This window comes from Mustela nigripes, chromosome X (genome assembly GCF_022355385.1).
Source record: "Mustela nigripes isolate SB6536 chromosome X, MUSNIG.SB6536, whole genome shotgun sequence".
Taxonomy (NCBI): domain Eukaryota; kingdom Metazoa; phylum Chordata; class Mammalia; order Carnivora; family Mustelidae; genus Mustela; species Mustela nigripes.
In genome coordinates this window covers 45,378,823-45,391,181 of record NC_081575.1, presented here as the reverse complement: position 1 = coordinate 45,391,181, position 12,359 = coordinate 45,378,823, and the positions used below count along the sequence as shown (strand labels likewise).

General features: G+C 36.8%; 1 protein-coding gene across 2 annotated transcripts in view; it reads left to right on the top strand.

Annotated features, from left to right (window-relative positions):
* ARMCX4 (armadillo repeat containing X-linked 4) overlaps positions 1-12,359 on the top strand; it is a 36,063-nt gene that overhangs the window by 22,466 nt on the left and 1,238 nt on the right. The window lies entirely within an intron of this gene.

Sequence of the window (12,359 nt, the reverse complement as noted above, 5' to 3'; positions counted from 1 at the left end):
TCTCTAGCTGATCTCCGGCTAGCTGAAGCAGTCTCAGCTTGCTACTTCTCCGCCATCTTGACTCCTCCCCCCCGGCTGCCAGCCTTCTTACAGGATTGCATTAGCTGAGAGTTATCTTGTTTCAGATCACATCCCATTCTCAGGATGACCCACATCCAGTGACTCATTTATGCTGTGTACAAAGGCCTGGCCATCTTGCCTCTAACTGAGATAGTTCTGGAGTTTAATTCTGTCTTCATAATTCACTCTAAAGTATGCTTAGGCATTCTGTCGATAGTGCGCTAAAATTTGATTTCTCCTGTTTTTCATTTCTGCTGCTTTCCTCCCTTTCCTTCCACAAGTGTCGATCCCAGGAGCACTTCTCAATAAATGTTCTATACTTTAATATTTGTCTCAGAATCTGCTTCCTGGAACATCCAATCTGTGACATCCATGCCTTAGACATGCTATATCTATCTGTCTGACTATCATATGTCTGTCTGTCTATCTATCTAATCTATCCACCCTAAAATTAAGAGTAATATAGTTGTTAAATATTATGAAATGTTCTTTAGCCTCTCTGTGCAACTGTTGCAAATACTGCACTAATATATATATTTTTTTTTACCTCTGGAGCCGCAGACTGGGAAATAAGGACAGGCAAGAAAATGGGCACTACTGGGAAATGATAGTTTGTTAAACAAAAACCTATTGCATTCATGTATCTGAGAAGGCTTTGGCAAGCTTGTTTTTTATCTTCCATAAGTGCTTCTACTGCTTGAATCTTCCCTGCCTTCTGAAATAATGTCTGTCTCTTGGGTGAGCAGTGGCATAATCCACAAATGGTCATGGCATCTGGACACAGTTGCCTTTTATTTAGAAGACAGATGGAAACAGATGTGGAGAAGCACCTTCCTGGAGCTTGAACAGTGCTAGTCAAAGTGCAGATGTTTGGGTTTATAAGTTGTACTGTGCCAACAATGAGCACCAGATCCTGTGTGACACAGGCACCCACATGTTATTTAATGTGTGTGTGTATGTGTGTGATATGCAGGACCCTTTAAAACATGGGATTTAAAGAGGACCCCACATGCCCAATTCTAAGGGTAGGACTGAGGCTAGGATAGCAGTGGATGACATTTCTAGATAATTTGGAGAGTTAAGCGGCCTTATAAGCTAGTTCTGGGTTCCACTGTGGTTCCAGGTCCCAATTCTTAATCTAGTGTTGTAGCTGACTCAGAGTCAGGGGTTGGATTAAGGTTTTGGGTATAGTGGCCTTGCTGGGTCATGCAGGAGTTTAATACCACTTTTGAAAATGAAAATGCAGTTCTTCTTCTCAGGCTAAAGGCCCATTTCTGGGAAACACATAAACTGATTGAACCTTAAGGCAGTGTAGTATAGGGGAGAGAGTGCAATCTGGAGTAGAGGATGAGGCAGCAAGGGTATTCCCATTTCTCTTTCCATTTTATTTTTCAAACATGAAGGAGCAGATTTGAGAGGGAAAGGTAATGAATCTGGTTTAAACTATTTGATTTTGAGGTGCCTATGGGACTTTCAAGTGGGATGTTCAGTGTTTATTTGAAAAGTGTGGATCTAGAGCTCAGAATCAAGGTCTGACTAAAAATATGTATTTTAGATGATAACTGAAGCCAGGAAGTGAGTCAGGTGGCCCCAGCAAGGGGTACAGATTGAAAAACTGAGGACAGAAAGCTGAGAAAGCTCAATACCTGTGGGACTTTGGCAGAAAGGAGTGCAGGGCTGCAGTGGAAGATGTGGTCTCTCATCAATATTTTACATATCTCTATATATTCTTTTTCTTCCCTTTTAAAAAATTGTGGCAAAGTACACAAAAGTTTTACCATCTTCACCATTTTTAAGTGTACAGTCCATTGACATTAAGCACATTCACAGTGTTGTGTAACCGTCAACCACGATCCATTTCCAGAACTCTTTCCATCTTTTCAAACTGAAATTCTGTACCCATTAAATACTAACTCCCTAATGATCCCCTCCTTCAGCTCTGGGCAACCGCCATTCTATCTTCTGTCTCTATGAATTTGACTACTCATGCATTTGACTACCTCATATAAGTGGAATCACACGATGCTTATCCTTTTGTGATAGGCTTATTTTATGTAGTGTAATGTCCTTGTATTAGTCTGCTTAAGCTGCTAGAGCAAAATACCACAGACTGGGTGGTTTAAACAACAGAAACTTCCTTTCTAACAGTCCTGAAGGCTGAGAAGTCCAAGATTAGGTGCTGAAATTTGGTTTCTGTGACAGTTCTCTTCCTGGCTTGTAGATAGCCACCTTCTTGCTATGACCTCACATGGCCTTTCCTTGGTGTGTGCACCTAGAGAGAGTGAGTGAACACTCTGGTACTTCTTCTTATAAGGACACTAATCCTATCAGATTAGGGACTCACTCTTTTTTTTTTTAAAGATTTTACTTATTTATCTGACAGAGAGAGAGAGCACAAGAAGGGAGAGCAGCAGAGGGAGAGGGAGAAGCAGACTCCCTGCTGAGCAAGGAGCCCAGGACCCTGGGATCATGACCTGAGCCAAAGACAGATTCCTAACTGATTGAGCAACCCAGACGTCCCACAGGGACCCACTCTTGTGACCTCATTTAACCTTAGTTACTTCCTTAGAGGCCCCACCTCCATACACAGACTATACAAAATTCAGCGGATGAATTTTGGCAAGACACACACATTCTGTGCATAATAGTCCTCAAGTTTTCCGTGTTACATTATTTACACAGAATTGGAGTCCTATTCTATGTTTAGTTCCAGAACCTTTTTTTTTTTTAAGGTAATTTTCATAGTTATTGCATACTGTAAAGCTTAGAGCAGCAACAAGAAAAATCCACTGGAAGTTTGCTTCATCCTTTCCCAGGCCAGATTTCTGTTACTCAGAGACAATCACTTTGAAATCTTTTAACTCTTGCTCTAGCATCACCTTCATATTGCTAAATAACCTATTTACACTTTTTTTTCTTGATTTTTAATTTTTATACATCAGTTATGACTTCAGTTAAGTATTCAGTTATCTTATTCATCCCACTCCATATATAACCACACTTGTCCAACATTCTCCTAATATATTGTTGTTATATTGTGGTATTTTATTAAATCAATATTAAGTGTTTATATTATGTCTAGGTAAATATTATTCAAAGCTGAATTATAAGAAGGAGTAATTGAGAACATAGAAGCCACCAGACAGTTTTGCTTCAAATCCTGGTTTTGTCACTTTAATAGCTGTGTGGTCTTAAGCAAATCTCTTAATCTCTCTCTGCCTCACTTTCCCTATATTTAGAATGAAAATAAAAATATCTATTTTTTAAAGATTTTTTTATTTATTTCTTTTTGCCAGAGAGAGAGAGAGAGAGGACAAGCAGGGGGAGTGGCAGGCAGAAGGAGAAGCAGATTCCCCACTGAGCAGGGAACCCAATGTGAACTCGATTCCAGGACCCTGGGTTCATGACCTGAGCCAAAGGCAGACACCCAGCAGACTGAGCCACCCAGGCGCCCCAACAATATCTATTTTATAGGATTGCTGTGATAATTAAGTGATTAAGCACTCAGCAGAACTTAGAAATTGGCATATATTATATATTATTGTTATTCCTTGTATATATTTTTATTTCCCTTCTTTGCTTCATGTATTTTGGGGCTTTGTCATTAGGTCTGTATACATTTATAATTTTCATATCTTCTGTGTACTTTGACATTTTCATCATTATAAATGACCCTTCTTAGTCTTTAATAACAATGTGTGTCTTAGGGCCTAATTTTTCTGGTATTAATATAACCACTCCAAGTTCCTTTTGCTTACTGTTGCAGGGTATAACTTTTTTAATCCTTTGTCAACCTATTTGTGTCTTTGATTCTGTATGTCTTTTGTAGGTAGCATAGATCATATTTTAAAAATCCATTCTGCAATTTCTGCTTTTAAATTGGAGTGTTTAGGGGGTGCTTGGCTGGCTCAGTCAGTGGAGCATGTGACTCTTCATTGTGGGGTTATAAGTTGGAGCCCCACAGTAAGTGTAGAGAGTACACAAAAATATAATCTAAATAAATAAATGGAGTGTTTAATACATTTATATTTAATGCAATCACTGATAAGGATAATTTATATCTGCTATTTTGCTCTTTGTTTTCTTTTCTTTTACATTAACATTTTATTTTTAAATTTTAATTAATTAATTTAAATCAAATGAATTAACATATAGTGTATTATTAGTTCCAGAGGTAGAGTTCGGTGAATCATCAGTCTTATATAATACCCAGTGGTCATTACATCACATGCCCTCCTTAATGTCCATCACCTAGGTACCCCATCTTCCCACCCTCCTCCCCTCCAGCAACCCTGTTTGCTTCCTATAATTAAGAGTCTCTTACAGTTTGTCTCCCTCTCTGATTTTGTATTGTTTTATTTTTCCCTCTCTTCTCCCATGATCATCTGTTTTGTTTCTTAAATTCCACATATGAGTGAGATCAGATGATAACTTTCTTTCTCTGATTGACTTATTTCGCTTTGCTATTTGTTTTCTATATGACTTATGTTCTTTTGTTCCTCTATTCCTCTACTGTTGTTTTCTTTTATGTCAAGTAGACATTTTATAGTGTACCATTTTCATTCCTTGTCATTTCTTTTACTATATTTTAAAATATATTCTCTTAGTAGTTGTTCTGGGAATTACAATGAACAACTTAACTTAAAAAATCGGTTTCAGATCAATACCAATTTAATTTCAAATCTTTGCTCCTAATGGCTTCATTCCTACCCACTCCCTTGCATTATTATCATACATATCACATCTTTATACAATGTATGTATATCAACATAGATTTATTAATATTGCTTTATGAAGTTGTCTTTTAAATCAAATAGAAAAAAATAGAGTTACAACAAAATACACTTATACTGTCTTTTATGTTTTCTATATAGTTGTTGTATGTATTTTAATCCTTTGTTGAGAGCTGGTTATTTAGGTAACATAGCAACCCTGTAAACTGATGCTCCTCTCAGTGGTCATTTGTTTTTTTGTTTACTTGGTGGGACTAATTCTGTGAAGTTTGTTCCCCCCAACACACACTCACTGTGTGCATCTCTGATGTTCCAGCCCAGATCTTTTCCCCTTGTTTTTATGTTTTAGCCTGGCTACTTAGGTTTTGCCTGTGGGTTAGCATGTCACTTACTGGTCAAAGGTTGTGCTTAAGTTCCTTCAATTAGATATTTACCTTTTATCATTAGATATGTGTGTAGCTGCTCACATTTCAGTGAGTTTAGATATGTGTGTAGCTGCTCACATTTCAGTGACTTTACATATTTTGCTCCTCTCCCCTTTAGCCAGGGACTAGTAGCTTGGAAGCCTCTTCTCTGATTGTTCCTGAAAGGATATAGCCTTGGACATTCATACATTCTTTCAGACTGGAAAGGATGACTGTGGCTTTATTTTTAATCTTGGCTTTCTAGGATTTGTCCCTGGGTCAGAGTAGCTTATGATTTAGTCGGTTCTTGGTCAGAGGTTATGTTTAAGCTCTTTGTGCCAGTGAGGCTTTTCCCCTGTGTTTATGGGTCTCTGCGTGGTGTGGAGAATCCCTTCAAGCTTGTTTCATATCTTTCTCTAATTATCCTATGAGGACGAAGCCTAACATATACACACAGTCTTCCTGATCCCCACAATTTTTATGTGATCTTAAGATGGCTTTTATTGGTTGCCTCTTTCCCTGGTTCTCTCTAGGAAATTTGTGACTATTCTGACCTTTTTCTTATATTAGAGGTACTAGCCTCCCCACCAAAATCTCCACTGTTTTTTTTTTTTTAACAATAACTGTTAAAATGCATGGAATTTTCTACTACCTTTTCCAAATGATTTCAGTCCTTTAGAATATTTAGATATTCTCAGATTAAGAGCTGCAGCATTCCTCATCCTTGTGTCTTGCCTTTCTTCTTGGGAAGAACTCTTGTACCACTGTATGAGAGCTGAAAGCAGGCACCTGCTTTTACCTGAGTGACACTCCTGCTCTGTGAGATGGTCCTGGAAAGGGATAGAAGTTCCTGATCTTTTTGGCTTGCCCTTCCTAGAATAGGAAAATTATTTGAGGATATAATTGTTAAACATTTCCCAGATGTTTTGAATGTCATAAATTTAGATTCAAGAAGGTCAATAAATCCCAAGCAGGATGAACAAAAAAAAAACCCAAAAAACAAAAAACCATGACTAGACACATCTTATCAAACCACTAAAAACCAAATGTAAAGAAAAAAAAAACGTGAAGGAAGCTAGAGGAAAATAACACATTACTTGTAGAGGAACAGCAATTTGAAAGACTGTGGTTTTCTTATTGCAAACAATGAAGGTCAGAAAATACGGGAATAACAACATTTTTGGAGTGTTTAAAGGAAAGAATTGCCAAACCATAGTAATGCTTCAAGAACAGAGATGTAATAAAGATATTCTCAGATTAAGGAAAACCAAGAGAATTTGTTGCCAACAGACATGTAAAAAAATGCTAATGGAAGGTCCCTAGCCGAAAGGGAAATGATACCAGGGGGAAATGTGGAATTCAGGAATGAAGGAGAACCAATAGAAATGGTTAACATCAGGGTAAATATTAAAAAACTGCTGATTTTTGAAAACAGTAATGACATTGTATTAGTTTCCGACTGCTGTTGTAACAAATTATTGAAAGTTCAATGGCTTAAAACAGGACACATTATCTTACAGTTCTGGAGGTCAGAAGTCTAAAATAACAGACCTATGTTCCTTCTGGATGCTCTAGTAGAGAATTTATTTCCTTGCTTTTCCCCCTGTCTGTTGGTTGCTTGCATTCCTTTGCCCATCACCCCATGTCACTCTGATGTGTAATTCTGTCATCACATCGTATATGACACTTCTGCCCCCCTTTATGGACTCTTGTAAAACTTTTTTAAAAAGAATCCTTGTGATTACATTAGACCCACCCTGTCAATGTTGTATAATCTCCTAACTCAATATCCTTAATTGAGTCATATCTGCAAAGTCCCTTTTGCCAAATAAGGTAACTCAGTCATAGGTTCCAATATGTAGATATCTTTGAAGAGACATTCTTTTTCCTACCACAACATCATCAAGGATCCACTAATTTTTAAAATAATTTAATGTGCTCTAGAGCACAGGAAAAGGTGGAAATCTACCCAATTAATTCTATAAGACTTCATAAGACTTATATCAAATCAAAGAGGACTAGAACTAAAAAAGTAAACCAGGGGTCAATCTAAATTATAAGCACAAATGCAAAAGTCTAAAACCAAATATTATCAAATTAATGTAGCACTATAGAAAATAGAATAGCAATAATGATCCCTATTTTTTAATGTTTGTTCTATTAGATTTGCTTCAGTGTTATGGAGGCTATGCATGGGCTGAATAACATGACTTCCACTCACCAAAGTTGATCTTGTACTAACACTGCTAAGTGCCCAAACTGACAACAAAATAAGATTATGAAGAACCATTCAATACAATAAGACTGCATTTCCTGGGGGTACTAGTCAGCCCCATGGTGGTAGGATTGTTTTATGGGACACAGTTCATCATGGTTAGAACAGAAATTTTTCCTTATAGAAATAAATATTCTAGACACACATTTATCTTCTTTGCTCATGATGATTCTTCAGTGCCAGCATTCATTGACTTGCAGAATGCCTTAATCATCATCGGGTTATCCTATTGTCTCTGACCAAGGAACTCATTTAATGGTAGAAGTACAGTAATGGAGTCATCCAAAGATTCACTAGTCTGTATTATTTACTCCATCATGCAGAGGCAACTTGCCTGATAGAAAAATAAATGAATTACTGAAAGCTTAGTTATAGGATCAGATGTTCCATGTTGAGAGTGCTATACTACAAGAATACAATGGCTGCTTTAAAACCAGTGACAAGGGGTGCCTGGGTGGCTCAGTGGGTTAAAGCCTCTGCCTTCAGCTCAGGTCGTGAAGCCTCAGCAGGGAGCCTGCTTCCTCCTCTCTCTCTCTCTCTGCCTGCCTCTCTGCCTGTTTGTGATCTGTCTGTCAAGTAAATAGATAAAATCTTTAAAAAAAAATAAAACCAGTGACAAATATATGGTAGTATTTCCCTCATAGTGAGGATACACAAGTCTGGAATGAAGGGGTGGGGGGGGAGTGGCCCCTCTCACTATCACACCAATTAACCCAGTAGAAAAAAAATATATATATATATTTTTGTCTCCACAACCTTGGGCCTAGCAGGTTTGGAGGTTCTATTTTTCCAAGGGATGAGTGTTCCCCACAGGGAATAAGGCCATGGTTCCACTAAACTAAAAACTGAAACTGCAACCTGGGAATTTTGGTCTCCTTATGCAATTGAACTGACAGAGAAAGGGGTTGCTCTACTGGCTGGAGTGTTTGAATCCCATTACCAAGGGGGAGTACAGTTGCTACTACACAATGAGAACAAAAGAAGTTTGCTTGGAACCCATTAGAGTACCTCTTAGTACTCATTTGCCCAATAGTCCTGGTCAAGGGGAAAATGCTGAAATCCCATAAAGATGGTATTGAAGGTTAGGGTCACTACACCAAGAAAAGAACTATGAAAAGCTAAGGGGAATATGAAGTGGATTATTGACTTTGGCCTCATGACCAGCTACAGAGGGGAGCTGTGGCAGCTAGATGTATCTTTGTTGATATATTTTTTTCCTTCCTTTCTCTTATATATGAAAAATACTGGAGATGGTTGTTATAAATTGGGATTCATGTGGAGAGTATAAATTAACATTACTCAGTGACAGTACAGAGGCTGATGGGTCTTTTTGTCCCTTCCTCCCTGTTGGAGATGAGTTTTTTTTTTTAATTGGGCAAGAATGGATGCTGAGTAGCTAAAGGGGTAGACTGTGTTGGTTATCCTTTATTTTACTTCACCTCCTGATCAATTTCCTCCTCTTGGTTCTGTTCTATGCCCTGGGAGTCTTACTTTTATGAATAGTATTCCCTAGGCACCTTTCCTAGTTGGATTTGGATTTGGCCAATGGAATATACTTACAGGACTTTGGAGGAAAAGAGAAGACAATTTTTTTCTTCCCTGTTCCTTCACTGGTTTGGGCTGTATTTTATTGGCAGTGACTGCCAATAAGAATACTGGCAATGACAGGCCAAAACTTCAGCTCCTGCAGAAGGTCTCTCTTCCTTGGCCCTGGTTTTCACCAAGAAGTCCCTCAGGCTTGAGGGACAAACACCAGAAACATTCTTATATATATCATGAAAAAGACAAGGATGCCAGTTTTTTCGCATTATTTAACACTGTTCTGGAGGTACTACTTAATGTAATTATCTGAGAAGGGAATGGATATTAGTATTGGAAAGAAGGAGATAAGAGGATCATTACTGCAAATGAATAAAATCTAAGAGAATCAACTAAAAACTATTTGAAGCTTTAGGAATTCCATAAAGAGGCAGGCTATAAAATCAACTGTAAAAACCAACCACTTTCATATATAAAACCAATAAACAGAAAAAGTAAGATAAAGAAAAGAGTCAACTTACAATAGCCATGGAGAAAAGTAAGCTACTTAAGAATGCTCTTAACAAAAAAATCTGCAGGATATACTCATTAATTCCACAAGTATTTATTGATAACTTATAGTGTGCCAGGCAATGCTCTAGGAGTCATTCTTTTTTTTAAATTTAGAAATGGTGCTGAGGGGGCACATGGGTGGCTCAGTGGGTTAAAGCCTGTGCTTTCGGCTCAGGTCATGATCCCATGTGGGATCAAGCCCCACATCGGGCTCTCTGCTCAGCAGGGAGCCTGTTTTCCTTCCTCTCTCTCTGCCTGCCTCTCTGCCTACTTGTGATCTCTGTCTGTCAAATAAATTAAAAAAAAAAAGAAAACTTTGAAAAAAAAAAAAGAAATGGTGCTGAGGAAAAAGAATGAAGACAACTAGAAAAAATTCGTTCTTATATAGAAAGATATCATTTTTTCCTCAGTTTTACTGAGATATAATTGAATATAATGTTGTGTAAGTTTAAGGTGTACAGTGTGATGATTTGATACACATATATATTGCAAAATGATTATCACATATGAAGAAAATCTAGGCCTTCCTAAGCAGAACAGACAACCCCCAAAATGTAAAGACATAATTGATAAGTTTTGTATCATAAAGATTTAAAAATTCCATATTGCAGAAGTCCATAAATTATAAACTGTGAATATATTTGTAACACTTATAATAGTCAAAGAGATCATTTCCTTGATTTACAGAAAGTTCTTATATATTAATAAGAAAAAGATGAAAATCTTAATGGAAAAAAGGCAATTCATAGAAAGAAAGATAAATGGTTAACAAACCTATGAGAAGATGCTTAATCTCAAATATAATTGAAGAAATTGAAAATATTAAAAAAATGGAATATATACACATCAAAATTTAAGAGTTTAAAGTTGGCAACATGGGTATAATTAAAAATGAACATCTACTTTGACCTGGTCAATCCACTTCTAGGAATTTATCATAAGAAAATAATGCCACAATTGTCAAAATATATATGTATGAAGGTTCCCATTTTAGCATTTTTGTAATAGACCAAGGTTGGGAAGAGGCTTAATATCAATCATTAATAGACTGGTAAAATTTTGGTAAATCCACACTGCAGACTATTATTGTATCTGATAAAATAATTTACACAATATATTAGGTGAACAAATAGTTCACATTCTATGACCCCAGATTATTTTTAAAAGCTATATGTGTATATACACCCATACAATGTACCTACCTACATTTATATATGTGTGTGTATGTATATATATATATATATAGTTGATGATGATATATATTAAAAAAACCAACAAAACCTGGAGAGTCAATTGAAAAGTTAACAGTGATTTTCACAGGATTTATCCTAGGATTGAGGTATATGGGTTATCACAGTGGTTATCAGAAAGGTGGAAAATTTGAACATTCTTATCTCCAGCTCCCCTCCTTTCCTAGTTAATACTTGCTTTCCTTCAGTTTGGTTCAAACTTTCACTGCCTTTCCCCCCATAAGGAAGTCTTTTTTGATTCCCAGACTCTGCCACTTCTTTTATTATATTAGTATGTTCCATTCATTCACAATATTTTTCGGCTTATATGCATGTGTGATTATTTCCTTAAGGTCTTGTTTCCAGAATCAGTGTCTGTTTTTGTTCACCAACATATTCACAATGAGCACAGGATTTATGGCAATTCTCCCTAGTCTCCTCTCCCTCCCAGTATTATGATGTGGACAACTGAATTTTTCTGTCTTATATAAGGGGTTATGAAAATGCAGCTTTTATATATTTTTAAAGATTTTATTTATTTGAGGGGGGAGGAAGAGGGCATGAGGAGGGGGAGAGGCAGAGGGATAAGAAGACTTCCCACTGAGCAGGGAGCCCAATGTGGGAGGTCTGGATTCCAGGGCCCTGAGATCATGACCTCAGCTGAGGTCAGATGCTTAACTGACTGAGCCAACCAAGTACCCTAAAAGTGCAGTTTTTAGACATCACCCCATTCACACAAAAACAGAAGGAGAACACATCAGAAACAAACAGCAAACTCACACTAAATGGTGAAATAGTAGGGGTTATTCCCATTTACTTCAGGAACAAGTTTGGGAGACCCTCAGTTCCCATTATTCAACATCTTTCTGGAAGTTCTAGTCAATGCAGTACATCCAGAAAATGAAAGAACAAGAGATATAAATATTGGAAAAGAGGAAATTTAAAAAAAATCATTTGAAGGGGATTATGTATGCATACCTAGAAAAACCAACTGTTTCAACCGAAAAACTATCAGAAATACTAAGAAAGGGCACTAAAAATAAATATATCATGATTATTTTTCCTTAGATAGGCAATAACCTGGTAGAAAATATAATCATAAAGGAAATTTCATCCTTCAAAACAACAAAACAATAAAAAACTTGGGAATAAACTTAGCAAGTAATGAGTATAACCTACTTGAAAAAACATAAAATTTGTTGAAGATCATAAAAGTCAACATAGACACAATTTTTAAAGATGTCAGTTCTCAAAGTGCAGATTCATTGCACTTAATGTCACTGAATGTCAACCATTTCATTCTGTGTGCTGTTGTTCAACTTGGAACTTGACACGTGCATCCATATACTTATTACATTTGCATGAGGAAAGGTGGAAATTGTTAAAAGTTGTTGTTGGTGGAATAGGAATTGTAGGGCACGTTCACATTCTACCTTATACATTTCTGCATTGTTTGCACATTTAAAAAAAATAATAAATGTGCATAATGAGAGAGAGAGAGAGGTAGAGAGAGAGAGAAAGAAAGGAAGAGATTGATTTCTACACAGGGGATATATCTTTTTTCCTA